Source organism: Aphelocoma coerulescens, chromosome 8 (assembly GCF_041296385.1).
Source record: "Aphelocoma coerulescens isolate FSJ_1873_10779 chromosome 8, UR_Acoe_1.0, whole genome shotgun sequence".
NCBI classification, from domain to species: domain Eukaryota; kingdom Metazoa; phylum Chordata; class Aves; order Passeriformes; family Corvidae; genus Aphelocoma; species Aphelocoma coerulescens.
The window spans coordinates 26,364,466-26,380,753 of record NC_091022.1 but is presented as its reverse complement, the minus strand read 5'-3'; the positions used below and the strand labels follow the sequence as shown (position 1 = coordinate 26,380,753).

At 38.3% G+C, this 16,288-nt stretch overlaps 1 protein-coding gene across 1 annotated transcript in view; it reads left to right on the top strand.

Moving 5' to 3' along the window:
• Positions 1-16,288, top strand: part of LOC138114193 (BEN domain-containing protein 5) — an 888,499-nt gene that overhangs the window by 157,722 nt on the left and 714,489 nt on the right. The window lies entirely within an intron of this gene.

Sequence of the window (16,288 nt, the reverse complement as noted above, 5' to 3'; positions counted from 1 at the left end):
AGGAGCTCACTTGATGGAATGTTAAAAAAATGTGTCTAGTAAAAATAAGCTGTGACAGTCTCTAAGTAAATGTAATAAATCAGGAGGATTTTCAAAGGGAATAAAAAGTGTCATTTATGATGGTTACAGCTTATACGCCCACTATGATTCCTGTACTGGTACAGTTTATACTCTCCCATGGTAGATAAAATTATTACTTGATCTGTCAAAATGGAGTGACAAAATTTTTGTGGGTAGACAGCTTATTTAAGAATAGTAAAGTTCTATTGTGTGTTTGCTATCCTAACTGAAAGTACTGTAGAAAACAAGAAATGAGGGACAGCAATCATTGTTCAGAAAGTTGAAATAAAATTGGGAAAAAAAAAGGTTAACAGAAAAGTCTTAATGTTTTGCCCATAGGAATCTGGAGAAATAGAAAACATATTGTCATCTGAGAAGTGATTATTTCTGTACCCTGTGAGACCTAAATTCGAGCAGATTTCCTGTGCTATAGTGAATTGATAATTCTCAGAAAAAGTTTTCGCTCTGTTGGAGGTGGACTGGATTAATCACTCAGTTCCAGGTGTTCCCTGGAACAGGATTAATTCTAAGAACTGACTGTGGTTCCATAGTGCTGGCTCAGATTTGCCAGACACCCATATGTGACCAGGAAATTCAGAGACATGGAATATTTATGCAACCTCAAGCGCTGAATCATTGTCATTTTCAGAAGTTCTGTTTCTCTACTTTTTTGAGCACATAATCAAGAAGTAGCCAAGTCATGGTGTGTAACTGCTCATATAGTTAATGGCATCTAATACTGGAAAGCTTTTAAAACTAGCTGAAAATGTATTATGGCCAGAATTAAAGTCAGCAAGGTATCAGAAGTACATAAAGTGCATGTGTTTTGACAGTAGGAAGGAATATTTAGCCTTTGGGATGGGTTATGAAGGAATGTATTGAATCTGTCATTACTTAAAGCCTTTAAATTTTGATTCAGAATCCTCCTAACTCCCTAAACTCACCACAAGCTACTGCTGAAACCTGAATAAAGGCCAGGCATACTCTTCTGTACCCTTTTTTCTCTGCTTGCACATTTTGAAAGAAATGTTGTGGAGTTACACTTCCAGTGCTAAATGTGGAGTTGGAGTTCTGTGCTCTGTTAGAAATGGCATTTAGAAGATGAATGCATTTGCATATTTTCTGAAGAAGTGAACACAGTTGAAAGCAAAGGATGATTCCAACATGAGGAATAAGCCCCATATTTCAAAATGGCTACTGATTCCCAGTAACCAGATTGTACCACTTCCCACTGGACAGCTGAAACCCCAAGTGCTCTGGAAGGAGCATGGCTCTAAAAATTTTGTAGTGACTGATCTATAGTGACTGGAACTCTCCCTTCACTGACAGAACAGCTCCTTTCTCTCTGCTGTGGCTATTTCTTGAAGCTATTTTCTATTCACACAGCCTCATAGAGCATTCACTTAGCTTTGGTAAAGAAAAAGGGGAGTTTGGGGAGAGGAAGCATTCTGAATTGTGAAACTATTCCCTCCTCTGCAGATGAAGGACGAGCTGTAAAGTGAATATCTGGAAATGCTCAGTGAGATATTGCTTTGGGTCTAAACTTAGTGAAGATAAGCTGGTTTTCAAAGATGTCAGCTTGCTTCTACTGCTTGTATAGCTGAAAGAATGTTTGTGGTAAGTAGAGTCAAACTGGACTTCTCCCCCTAAAAAATGGGCATTCTCGGGAAAAAGAAAACATTTCCTTGGACCAGCAGAAAAGTCAACCTAGTGTAGTCTTACTGGGTGAACAGCAAAATTCATGACAAAAATAAGCAGGGGACATCAAACACACCATAGATTTTTTTTTTCAAGAGCAGAGTCTTCTAAATATAGATTATAGTAATTTACTTTCAAACAACTCGTTTTCAGCATCTGACATGTTCATTAACCCCAGGTAGAAAAATTATTGTGGTGCATTAATTTTTCACCAATGAAGACATTAGTCATATTTGCAAGTATCATTAGTGTCTGCCACCGAGGTGGAAAAGTCTCACTGTCTCTCTCCAAATGGAGGATGCATTAGAATGTTAACTAGGGTCTGCTGAGTTCTGTGGGTTATCAACCCTTGCACGCTTTTATGCATTGAATTTTAATTAGACTTTTCTAAAAGTACATCATTAGAAGACATGTTTTATATGTGAGTAGGAGAGATACGTAATCCTTTGGTAAAATAAGGCAAAATGTACAAGGATTTAATGTAAGTATTCTGATAGTTCTTCTGACAATATGAAAGGTACAAGTTCGTCTATTAAACTGTGTGTGTGCCCAGCAATCATAAGAAGGAAATGAGATCAGAGGTATTAGAGTCCACTGGGGGGGAAGGGAAGGTTTCAAAGGTGCCAACAACAGCAGGTAAGTGAGGTCAGAGAGATTTGGGTGTTTCTCTTCCCACTGTGTCACGATGAATCCCTTAAACAGTACATTCCTAAGATAAAGGCTAAGTATGGGAAAATGTCTCGGAACGATTGGCTCCTATCTTTCCTAGATCCTTTTCTGTACATTGTTTCTACTAGATGCACACAAAGTCTTTTATTTTATCAAATCTTTATTTAAATGGTTTTGATTTGGATTTATCTATGACCTATTTTTTTAATCCTTCAGGGAATAGTCTTTCTTCTAGCTTTTCTTAAAGACATGATGAAAAGGAGAGCAAGTTGAAGCAATGTTGCTCTAGTTAAATTTTTTTCACATTAAAACAATGCTCAGATTTTATTCCCTGAAGTATAAGGCTGTGTATCTGTACAGTGGCTAATATTTTAGAACATTGTTTTTGTAGGTAGAAGGATGAACGTATGTCTTACTGATGAATATGACTAAATCTTGGTCAGGAGCCAAGGGGAACTGACATTCCCTTTGGTAGTGCTTGTAGAACTTGTAATCAATTACTCCCTATTTCCCCAGTTCCACCTCCTTTTACTTACAGTGTCCAATTTCCACTTAAATGAAAGAGGGCATTAAGGAGCTCGATGCAGAACCTGCTGAGGACAATCAAAATTCACTAATGGGAGTAACATAATGTGGTGGAAACCGTTCCTGTTTCTGTTCTTCCCCCAGACAAACTCCAGTTTGTTTTTGCATCTTTCCTGATATTTTTCAGTATAATAAAAGAATTAATCTGGCAAAAAAAGAAGAACCATCAGAAGAACAAACTATTTGTAATTCAAAGTTATTTTCTGACTAATCTGTCCATTGTTAGTACAGCTGGGATGGGTCTTGTCTTGCATTGCTTAAAATTAGGTTTCTTGTGTAACTATTCTAAGTGTAACTTTTCTACAACAGCAGTCAGTGGAAAGGAACAGTCACTTCCAAAGACAATGCTCATTTTTCAGAGTCATGGAAGGCAACCAGATTCCTGGGCACAGGATTTCATCAGGAGCATGACCAGGGTAAGGAGGTGTGGTGCATATCTGGAGCTGCCCATCTCCATGTTGATGAGAACCAAGGAGGGAGAACCAGCTTGCCCTGGAGCAGTTTAATGTTTTAAATGTTTGGTTTTATGCTAGTTTGAAAACAAACCAGTGGGAGATTACAAGTCAGAATTACAATTTGATAGAAAAATTAAAATAAATGCAATAGCACAAGAATGCTGACAGAGCCTGGCACCCTGTTAGTCAGGGTGGTGGTAGCAGTCCAGATGAAGTGGTCCTGCTGAAGCAGTGATCCTGTAGAAACGGTCTGGTCTTCACCTGAAGGTGCAGTGCTAGTTCTGGGAATCCACGAGTTAAGGGCTACTTATGCTTTGTTCCAAACCCCAGATTAGATCCAGGTGGGAATGCTTGGCTCCTCCCCCTGAGCGGAGCATCTAACAATGGGTTGATCTAATTCTGTGAGTCAGGTGATGGGTCCTTGATTGCCCATTAAACAGAGATAACACCTGGAGGGCGTTACCAAGGATGAGTCATGGTAGGAGATAACGAGCCCCACCTGCTTTAACAGCTTGTGAAGATGATAACAGAATACTTGCTTTTGGTTACATCTTACCTTGTAACCCAGGTCAGGTTTGCAGTTATTGTTAGACCAGCCCATCTCGTGGTTTCTGGAGAATGCTTTTACTGGATCCTTTCACACATCAAAAGCACAGGTATCACCAAGTGATGTATCAACATTGCTCATCAAGTAAGAAATAATTTGTTTTTCCCTAATTGGAAGATTGCCCTGTTAGAGTGTGAGAGTGAGATAGTCCATAGGTTCCTCTATTGTAGGAAAAGAGTGGAATATTACCTTCTAGGGCCCTCCTGTCTTCTCTCTGTATGACCTTTTTTGAATTTTTAGCTGGTGAATGTTTGGATTTGCATGAGAAATACCTAAATGTTAAATGGTGTAGCATGTACCTGGGAATCTGATGGCAAACTGTGACACCAGATATGAACCTTGTCTTCAAGAAGAGAATAAATTGTGGATGCATCCTCTCTTAGTAAAAACCTGCATTATTAGGTTTATAACTTAGTAATTTTTTACCACTCCTGTAAAATATGTTTGATCTTTCTGATTACAAAGGAGATTTTTTTTCTTTGCTTGGTACTGTAGGTGGTAGTACACAATGTGAAATTCCATGAGATTCTCCAGGGACATAAAATATTAGAATTGGTAATGCACTTTGAAAATGAAGCCAGGAATGCCCTTTGAGCTTCATATATCTAAATAAACTTATTAGAACTTTGTTGCATTACTCATGGACTTGCCTTGGTTGTTAAAACTTGGTTTAACTGGTATTTAATTTAGTCTTTCTACCTAATTTTTAAAAAGTAAAGGTAATAAGTCTCATTGCTGATTATTTTAGGAAACCTTGGTTCATGCATCTATTAATTATTGAACATTTGAGTGATTATTTGATCACATCACAACATGAGTAGTTGAATAGGTACAGATGTTGCTTGTTTAATTTCAGTGTTATTATTCAGATTTTCTGAACATAGTAATAAGTCCATATATGAAGCCTTTGTGTAACCACTTTTTTGCAGTAGAGTTTTTCCTATGGAAAAAGTTTCTAGGAACTAGAAAGCCCACAGAATATTTAACCGTTGTACAATTTAATGGCACCTAATGTTACTTTTCTGGCATTTACACAATACAAAAGCTATTTGTTGCATTTTCATTTGTTTGCCTTTGAACTCAGCCATAGAAAGTTATTTTCATCTCGAGATAGTTGTATTATTTAAGCACTTTTTGTTTTGATGGAAATTACTTTTGTAGGCAGAAATTTACCGCTTTGACTGCGATCAGGGCCACAGCTCAGTCCGTAACATTCACTGCTGACATGCCTATTTCCTACCTGTCAGAATGAAATACTAATGGTAGGTCCTATGAATTCTGACATTGCTTTCTTATTTTTTATAACCAAGGTCACTTTGCTTCAAGTTTACATTTGGCATGCAAATAGCAATGAAACTGTATAAAGGTTTATTTTTTTTTTTCTTGCAGCAAATTTGTGCTGATTGTGTTCTCTTTTCATATTTTTCATTTCAAAGAATAAAACACTGGAAAAATTTAAGTTGATAGATAAGGCATTTACTTGTTGGAAAGCAGAAGAAGGTGGTTTTTCATCTTCATTAAATACACATGCTAAATCAGACTGGCTAATCAACTGGTTCTTTTCTCAGCATCTATATTATTGCATTCATGTTTAAATGAAGCATTTGAAAGGTGTTTAAGGACTATTGTCTAATCCTTACAACATTTCTGTTCACAAAGAGTCTAAAGGCAGCTTTAGTCTCTGTAGGAAAGGGAAGTGATGGTCTTTTAGGGTAAAAGACATTGCAGTTCCCTTGAACGCACCAAGGCAGGCTTGCATTTCAATTCTCAGGGCCTATTTTCCACCAAATCTTTGTTCTTTAATCATAAATTTCACTATTGTCTGCTTAGAATATTTTTTTTTTTTATATACTCATGAGCAAGAAGCCTTGTTTATGGCTCTGAAGTGCGGAAGAATTGCACTCCGGGAAAGCAGTGCCCTTGTTTTATCTGCCTGCTTGGGTGCAGTGCAGGCAAAGCTTCTCACATTGCACTGCAAATGCCCTGCACCATCCCCTAATGGACTCTCTCTTTGGGCAGCCTGAGAGAAGTGACTCACCCTGCTTGAAGTTGGTATTTTTGGGGAGAACTTTCTGACTGTTGCATGTTTTCAGTTGCAATTCTCATGATCTTACACTGTGATCAATCTGTTACACTGAGATGATTTTGTGTCTGGTTTGGTTTTGTTTTGGGTTTTTTTTTTTTGGGCTTATTTAGCCAACTGGAATAAGGTTTTTTTTTAGCACTGCTCTGACAAAAACATTCTCGTGGGTTGGGACAATAGGCAGGTTTTGTGTAACAATCTTTTTATTTATTCCAAAACTATGAAACACTGTATTTCCATCGTTAAGAAATGCCAATAAAAGGAGTAGTTTTTGTGGTATAAAACAAGCTGCTCTTGTGATGGAAACTCAGCAGCACAGTGCTTGGAATTAGAGTCCCTGGAGCATCAAAATAGACCTTAATAAACAGACTCCTAGGTAGTTTTTGAAAGGGAGGGGTGTGATCTCTAGACTTCATTGCAGTACACTCAATTTTAGATCTATTCCATTTTGGAGCAGTAAATTGATGGAATGATGCAGAACACCACTCTCTTTGGGATACCCAGAAAGAGACAGGAGGCTCTGTAAACTGATTGTCTCTCATTCTATATAGGATGGTGCAGAAATGTTCCACAGTTATGTTCTTTGCAGAGCCAGCTACAGCTTTATCACCTTTTCATAGCAAGTAGCACTATTTAGGAGCTTCCCAGAATACAGGTGCACAAGTTTGGACTGCTGGTCACCTCTCTATATTTTTATTTCATTTCTCATCATGTTACTGCTAAATGCAGTGTTTGATACTCATAGTCTTGCTTATTGCATTGATAAAATTCAAATTTGCTGTACTTTCTAATCTTGCTCTTCCATCACTAGATCATATATTTCCAAGCAAGGCTGTTAAATATGTTAAATGCAATTAATCCATAAATAGAAGAAAAAATGCTCAGTTGTATGTACTCCTCTACAGTTTTCAAATGCCATGCCAATTGCAATCTGAGCAGTTTCCCTTTCCATGAAGAACTATAAATACATTCCTACATTGTGGAGCATTGTTGAAAATGTCTAAAGACAATTCAAATGCTCATAAGGAGTTCAGAATAATGGATTGAATAATTTAATAATGAGTATTTCTATTACTTCAGCTACATCCCTTGCTTGAGTAAAATGTAAAACAAGCCAGGATCTTTCAGTGGTTCTGAGTTCATGCAGACCTGCATCATCTCTGGTTTTGCCTGTTTAGTGCTTTAAAACCAGACAAACCCTCAATATTTTTGGCAATATTTTGGTATAATCGGATACTGATGCGTGGCATAATTTTTGTAATTTCATCCTTATTGGAGAAATTCCCTTATTATATTTTGAATTGTTGGATTTTATTTTTGTTAGCGTCAAAGGACATTTCATGAACTGGAGGAGGCAGAGCAAGACGATCCTGTTATTGTCATCCCTTCCCTTTTGGCAGTCACTGGGACTTTGTGCTGCTTTACAGAATCAGCTTTGCAATACTGTACAACAAATCTGGTTCCTGAGCCAGGCAGGGTTTTTCAGCAGACATTTTGGTCTAGGAAATAGCTTGATTGCTTCAAAATCACAATTTGCTTCGGTACATTGAGATTTCCCTGCTGTCAGCAATGGGAGGAAGTATTTGTGGTGAAAGAGCAGAGTGTTGAAGGACACCAGCTCTGAGGTCTGCCCTCAAGTTTGCAGCTGGTGTTTGGACTGCCTTCAGCAAGATCCTGAGTGTCCCCCCTCACAAAGTGTATTTTGTAGGTGTATTTTGTAGTGTTGGAAGACATTGAAGTCCTACACTAGGATGTACAAAATGGTATTTTGTTTCTAAGAAAAATTGATGAAGCCCACAGTCTTTTCTGTGCTATTTCTTTGTGCACAAACAATTTTTTCATCATATTTGATTTGTTTCCTTTAATTCAGAGTCTCCATCCAGTTAAATCTGAAAATAAGTAAGAAGCTGAAAGTAAAGCAGAAGTAAGCCTTCTGGACTGTACTTACCTCTGTTATCTAGCCAGAAGTGTAGTTATTAGATTTTTTTTTTCCATGTCTGTGTATGATGTGGTTAAGTCTATTACACATATATAGTTTTAAAATGCCACCTCTCCTGAAGGAAATATATCTTTTTTCTTTTCTTTTTTCTTTTCTTTTTTCTTTTCTTTTTTCTTTTCTTTTTTCTTTTCTTTTTTCTTTTCTTTTTTCTTTTCTTTTTTCTTTTCTTTTTTCTTTTCTTTTTTCTTTTCTTTTTTCTTTTCTTTTTTCTTTTCTTTTTTCTTTTCTTTTTTCTTTTCTTTTTTCTTTTCTTTTTTCTTTTCTTTTTTCTTTTCTTTTTTCTTTTCTTTTTTCTTTTCTTTTTTCTTTTCTTTTTTCTTTTCTTTTTTCTTTTCTTTTTTCTTTTCTTTTTTCTTTTCTTTTTTCTTTTCTTTTTTCTTTTCCTTTTTCGGGTGTGGGGAAGTCTGAGCTCGGTGTCATTCAATGGCAGTAGCCTTGCAGGGTGAAGAAAATCCATGGAGGGCATATAAAGAACAACTTTCCATTTGTTTTTTTTTTTTAAGTTAAAGAAAAGATGGCTACTTATTTGCTTTTTGAGTAATAACGCAAAAGCTTCTATTGTAATCTGTGTACCCAGCACTGTATCATTTCTCTTTCAGACAGAAAGAAATGGATTTATTTATCTAATCTGTCAATCTAACCTATGCAATTCTGATGTAGACATTTACCAGAGGTCTGAACACTGTTTGTGCTGCTCTGATTTATAGAGAGTTCTCACTTATATATGGCCTTGGTGTTCCTCCTCTTCTGTATTTTAGCTGTTGGTGGCTCTCTTTTGATTGTTATTTGTTAAGTCTTGTTACTGCAAGGCTCTAATTATAGCTCCCATTATTTTTAGGGAAATGCTGAAATACAAGCTCAAAAGGGGTTTTAGAAGTGCTCAGATGAGAATTGGAGATGTGATAAGCACTTGTAAATAGGCTACTGGGGCTTTTCATTTGCCATCATTCAAATAATAATTAGAATATTTAGATGCTAAGTACATATCTGAGGGAGAAAATCAAATGGAAAGGGTTGGGGTTTTTTAATGTATATATAAATAGAATATAATACAGATCTTCACTTGTGTGGATTGACACACAATGTGGAGTTACGTGTATTTTGCCTTTGTTTTGCAGAGCTGTTCTTTACAGGAAGTACTGCATGCTTTTTATAGTAAATGAAACTGCTAAATATGGATTATGTAGGAGCAGAATTGGTAGAAGACCTGCAGAATGGCTGTGTGTTTAAATGCAAAAAGAAAAAGGCACAGTCTCAATCCTCTTACTGGGGACAGTCTAAATCCTAACTTCAACCTGGTTTTGACCATAGACAATTGTCAGAAGAACTTTTTGAAAGAAACAGCATAAAAGAAAGGAAACTTAGTCATGAAAATCAAGGGTATTATAGCACTGAATAAATGGTAAACAGGAGGTAAAATGTAACATATTCTAGAAATACCTGGAGTAGTCGTCATTCTGCATGTGTCAGAATCCAGGTGAAAGCATTCCCAACCTCCCGTGTTTCAGGACTGGGAAGGCTGCCTGAAAGCCATGCAGTTAACTGTGGTTGCAAAATGTCTAACTTTGCAAGGATGACTCCAATTCCTTTGCCATTTCTTCACAAGCATTGGAAGCAGCAGAGATGCCACTTCTGCATGGGTAGTAAGACCAACGATTTGCTGTGTTTGAAATGCCTATCTTACAAAACATTTCGCTTTTGTAGCTGAAGCCTTGCTCTCTCGTGACTATTGACTCTCCATGAAGCTAATTCTGCAGTAAATATTTTTTCCTTTACCAATGTAAACGTTCCTGATTTCTTATGCATCTCACCCCCCTCTCTCTATGCCTGGTGATCTTCCCTATAGATTCCTTCTGTTTGGGTAGCTGTGTGCATCAGATGGCAGATAGTTGACTGCTGGTTTACATGTTGCAGGGATCAATCCTTCACTGATAGGGCAATGGACTGGATGACCTAAGATATGTCTTTCATCTTTATTTTATCACTGCAAAATGCAAGTGGGCGTGCAAATCCCAGCTCTTTGCCAAAGCCATCTGCTCAAAAATATTATACAAACAGACAAGGAAGGTTTAAACTAATTACAACTTTTGTCTGTTTATGAAAATTATTCTTTGCTACTGCAGTCATATATCTGGGCTTCCTCTAGTTGTGTCATTTTTTAAAAACAGCAAATCTCCTCTGAGCACAAGCTGAAGGCTTTGGGTATTTTTCAGAGATTTTTTGATGTCCCCAGTCCACTTTCTCTGGGAACTAGCAGTTTCTCTGATTGCCAATCAGTTCAATGCACTCATTGTACAAAGACTGCACATATTTTTCCCTAAAATATCACTCACAGTTATAGGGAAGTCCTACTCTAGTTTTTTTTTATTAAATTGTTGCCTTTTTCTTGCTTTTTTGCCTTGAAAGGCCTGTCTCTAGGGAAGAGGTAGTATTCACATCAATATAAATTTTATCTTTGGCCTAGGAAACTCTTTACTTGCACAAGATGGGTGTATTTTGCCTGTGTTGAGAGGAACTTCATTTCATATGGGCTGGAGAAATTGGACTGAACATAACCTACTTCCAGGGTCTCCCAGCGAACCAGAGAATGGTCCTTCTGAACTTCCAGAGTCTCCTCTTTCTCTCACAGTTCACTCTGCCCATTTCTGGTTTGCTGATCTTATCAAGAAATGCTTCTGGAGTGACGTGGACAGTTTCCCCAGCTGGGATGAGTTGTCCTCTCTTTTGTGTGACGAGTTGTCCCCTCTTTTGTGTGACCAGCTGTCCAGGGCAGCCCTTCTCCATCCTGAGCTCTGCAGCAGCCAGAGGAGGAGTGAAGCCTCCCCCAATGCAGCAGGTCACCGAGCTCAGCTCCGAGGCTGTGCCATGTTACTGCCGGCTTTTTGGGTGACAGATGGAAAGCCATAAGCTTTGTCACTAAGTGTTGCCTGAGCCAGTAACAGTTGTATGTGCAGTTCAGGGTGCTGGTGTATTCAAAGTTTTATTTGTGTGTTTTGGTTGTGTTTGTGTGATATTGTAAAAAAGAAAAAAAAGGAATTAATCTCTTTGCTGGTTAAAGAGAGCTCGCTGTGAAAATAGTATAGAGGAAAGGAAAGCTGTTTATATATATTTTTTAATAGGAATTCTCATCTTGTTTTGTTTTTTTCCCCTTTTTCTTTTGACCAACCCTTTGTGGCTTTTACCTTTCCAGGTGTTAACTGTAAAAATATTTTTAGCCACATATTGTTTTAGAGGCATCAGAGAAACTCTGTATCTAAATAAAAAGCTCACTGTTGGCTCAATCTATGCAAGCTGAGTTTGATCACACTCTTAATACTCTCAAAAGTAATTGCATTAATTTTCTGTTCCATGAGTCTGTATTTCAGCACGTAGAGATCTTTTGCTATCAAAAGTTTATCAAGAATAGTTAAATTACCTGTTGTGATTATATATATATATATATATATATATACACACATGCTGCCATTGACTCAGTCCTTAGTTTCAGAGAGGCTGAACAGTGCTAAAACCTGACCTTGGTGCAGGATATGTGAATATTTGCTTAGAATGCGTGAGGTTGGTTCATCAGATAAAACAACCAACGTATTTAACTTTTTATTGGACAATTTTTAGCATTGTATTAGTACATAATTAACAATTTTGCAACTAGCCTTATAAACAAACAACAATTAAACTTCCACATATGGCTTACTTTGCAAAGTTACACCGTCATGCAGACCTAATGGGTTTGCCACCACATCTTAGGAATAATTCTGGTGTAGTTTAATGGAACTTGTGCTTTGTCTGTTGCAGGAATAGCTTTATATTCCCATAGATATCAAATATGGTATTGGCTATGGGTTGCATTTTATTACCTATTTACCTTTTTGCGAAGAATTTTAGTGTCAGTGAGTACTTTTGTCTTATGTTTTAATGAGGACAATTAATGGAATTTGTAGAGTAGTCACTGCAGTGTTTGGCATTTTAGTGATGATAATGAGATATGATCCTTCTGCAGGCTCTGTGTCAGTCAAAAATTACTCAGCCTGGACATCCAAAAGGTCTAGGAAGCAGCTTAGGTTTTCATGGCTGGAAACTGTTTTAAAACCCACAGAGTAGTGTGGCTGGGATGGCATGAGGGGCAGGGCTGTTGGTATCCAAATCATGAACAAGTCCAGCCCTGTTCCCAGGCACAGGGAATGTTTTCTTCTTGCATTACTTATAATGCAAGTTATAATGGCCAGCTAGATGTGGCTGGAGGAGGGGCAAAAGTTTCCCTCACTGAAGCCATTGTAGGTAAAGACTAAATACTGCACAGGTTTCTCATGAGCTGCTGCTACCCCGGGAGTCCTGCCCCTAGGTGGGACATGTTATAGGGCTGGACACACTGTTCTGGGAACCAGCACAGGGTAGGTTTTTGCATTTAATGCATTGCTTTCCAAAGTTGCTGCTCTGGTTGGAATTTGCAGCTGCTGAGATTTCAGGCCAGAGCCAGCTGTGAGCCCACTGCAATGCTGCAGTGGCAGTCGAGTGAAACTGCTTTTGTGTGCGTGTCATGCTGGTGACATCCTGGGCTGCTGCACCAGGAACCCTGGAATTAAGGAATTTCTCTTTGTTCTCTCTTTAGTAATAAATAAATAAAATCAGGAATTTGGGTAGATACACAGAATTTAATGCATTTGAAATGCATTTTGATGGGTTTTTGCTTAATAAACCAACGGCAGTCATTTTCTTCTGAGTGTTTTCTCCCTTTTGCTGTTCTTAAAAAAGTTGAATTATTTTGAAAAGGGAAACTTGTCACAAAGTGAGATTTGGTCTGTATTGTTTCATGTGCAAACTTCAGCTTTACCTTTACAACTTCCCTGTACTGTTTTATGCCTTATGACATTTGTGTCAGATCTATTTTTGTTTCACAATGCAGGCTATATTCTTGTACACTTCTGATTGTATGTCATCTCTCCACATGAAAGAGAGCTGGACAGAGGTTAGGATGTTATCTTTTTGAGGCTAATTAAGTTCCAGCATAATAATTATACACAGCCTATGTTTTTTTGGTGAATATAAAACTTGCTTTGAGCAGGAGCTTGGCTGAGATAACCTCCCAAGGTTGCTTCTGACCTGAGTTATTCTGATTCTATAAAAACAACAGTCAAAGGTGTGTGTTTATTGTAGAAGGAGACGTTTCATTGCCTAAAATTCTGTTTTTGAGAAGTCAGAGTTCATTGTAGAACGTTTTGACTCTGGGTAACAGAAAATGAGATTTCCCAGTAGAAAACTGTAACTCTAACATGAACACAACTAAATACATGCTTAAAATTCCCACCCTCCAGCCTCCAGGACCTGCATCCTGCAGAAAATACCTGTTCTTCTCAAGGCCATGTAGCTCACAGAAGGCAAACATGTTTTTCTAAAACAGAAACCTTTCCTTTTTAAAAAGAGGATTGAAGTGGAAGACTATAATTTAAAAACAAAAGTCCTCACTGTTGCAGGTCGTGGAGAACTCATGCTGTATAAATTTTTTAGAACACCAATATTTCAGTGGCTGAGTTGATGGATGAACTTGGCAGCCTGTCCTCAAACGATCTGGGATTTTTAGAAAAACAAAAAACAACACCCTTAATGCCTTTAAACTGTATTTAATAAAAAATAGAGCTTTGTGCAATGTGCTTATTTTGCTTTTTTAGCTGCGAGGCCTGTTGCTGCATTCAGCCATTAGCTTCTACCTCATTCTGTCAATATCCAGGATTGGAGATACAAGAAGCCACCCTGGCTGCCTTCAGGAGGATGTGTACTGAAGAGAGAAAAACAGCTACAACTTAGCCATGACTCTCTTAACTCTTTCTTCTCTGTGTTTGGCTGATCATGTTTATGCTCTCATTTGATCTAGAGAACCTGAAAACGAATTTAAATGTGATCCCAACTCCCTCATGGGACAAGAGCAGAGTACTGTGAGCACAGTGTTCATATTCAGCCACTAAGGAAGACATATGAGCTTACATCTGGGGTGGGTGAAAGGTCCGTGGGTTTTGTATGCTTAAGCTTCTCTGTGTGAAGTCAAAATAGATAATCCCAGAGAAGCAGGCAGGAAGGGCAAGGAATATGAATAGGCTGTGAAGAGATCATGGCCTCTGTTCTTCACAGAATCATTTCCATTTCATTTTCTAAAGCCTCCAAAGAAGCAGGTCATCTGGCCTCTACGTCTGACAGAATACACAGAGAAAGGTTCTGCCTCCACATCCAAGCCCTTGCCCACTATTTATTGTTTTCTGTTCATGGGATTCCACAGACCTGCTTGTATGCAAACAATTAAAGGTCTGTCTAAAAATGTATAATGCTATTTTGGATAGGACTGTAATTATTGAACTTCTTTTGCAAAATATCTTTTGCAGTTTCTATTGCCTTTAATACTGGGAGATGCAAGAGAAAAGTTCATGAAGCAATGCTTTAGTAAATATGCAGGAAATTTAAAATCAGGAAACAGGTCCTTGATTGTGAATCCAGCTGTGCAATAGTTTCTTCCTTTCTTAAGTTGGTCTGAGTCACAGGCAGTTTCAATATAAAAATTTACACATCAGGCTATATCCACATCCTTTCTTCACTGCACCAAGTTCTAATATGTCAAATTTTGTGCAGTCAGTCAAGCAATGTAAGCTACATATCTTTATTTACTGGAGAATACTGCTGGCTCTCCATGTCAGTACTCAAAAATAATTAAACAAAAAATAGCTTGACAGGGGGTTGGGGTAAGAAGAAAGCAATTTAATTTCTTTCCAGCTTAGGTTTCATGCTCAGTTAATTACAGAATCGTGGAATCACAGAATAATTGAGGTTGGAAAGGACCTCAGGAGATCTCTAGTCCAGCCTCCTCCTCAAAGCTGAGCCAGCTGTGAAATCAGACAAAGTTGCTCAGGGCTTTATCCAGTCAGATCCAGAAAAGCTCCAAGGACAGCAGTGACACAACCTCTCTGTGCTGTCCTCATGGGAAACAAGTTTCATCTTCTATGCCATCAGATGTGCTCTAATTTCAGTTTGTATCAGCTGTTGCTCGTCCTGCTGGGATGCACTGCTGTGGAGAGCCCGGTCTCTCTTCTGTGGAACCCTTTGTAGGTGCCAGGGTCTGGTGTTTCTTCTCCAGACTGAGCAAGCTCTGCCCCTTCAGCTGCAGAGCCAGTGCTTCACCCCATAACCATCCCAGTGTCCCTCTGCTGAACTTGCTCCAGATGATCAATGCCTCTCTTGTATGTGAAGGGGCAGAACTAGACAAGGGCTGAGTAGAGAGGAATAATTGCTTCTCTACATCCCCTGGCCATGCTACTGTTCATATAGCCAAGGATGCTGCTGTCCTCCTTTGCTGCTAACCCTCATGGTTGGCTCATGTGAAACTTGTTCTCTCCCCAGCCAGGAAGTTCCCACCCCTCTGTCATGGGAAGGGGTTGTAGGACTTTGCATTTCTCCTTGCTGAGTTTTGTAAGGTTCCTGCCTGCCCTTTTCTCCAGCCTGAGTGGCAGCTCTGCCCTTGGACATGCTGACTGATCCCCCAGGTCTGGCCCTCTCCATTTACAAAATATTGCCATGCATTTCCAGTAGAGCCATATCTGCTGTATTTATTACAGTAGAAATAAAACAACACAATTTAGACTCAGTGTTTTGACAGTATAAATTTTTGTTTATATCATAGTTGTGAAGATGTGGAACAGAAAGCTTAATAAAACTTAACTAAATCATACTGACAGTTAAAATACATAAAAAATGTCTTTGTGTGCCAAATACCTATTTTACTTGGGTTTGATTTTAATTCTTACACCATTCTGTCCACATTCAATCACATTTGGACCCTCTGTGTTGGACTTGTTCTTGGAGAAAGGTAGATGCACTCCTGTCTGTTTCCTGAGTGTGTTAATACGTCAGTACATTGGCTGTAAAATGTATGGTGATATCCATTCGTAAAATGGATGTGAAAACCCTAAAAAACAGTAGCTTGGTGCAGTGTCCCGTGGGGCTGGAAAAGGAAGCCAAATCACAAGTCCCATTCCACTGCCCAGGCGTTAGATTAATCTTCTTTCTGGCAGCTATTTAATTCAGAATAGATTTAGATCAGAACTTTTGTTTGAACACAGTGGCCATTTAATCATGCCAAAATGTTTCCACTGTTC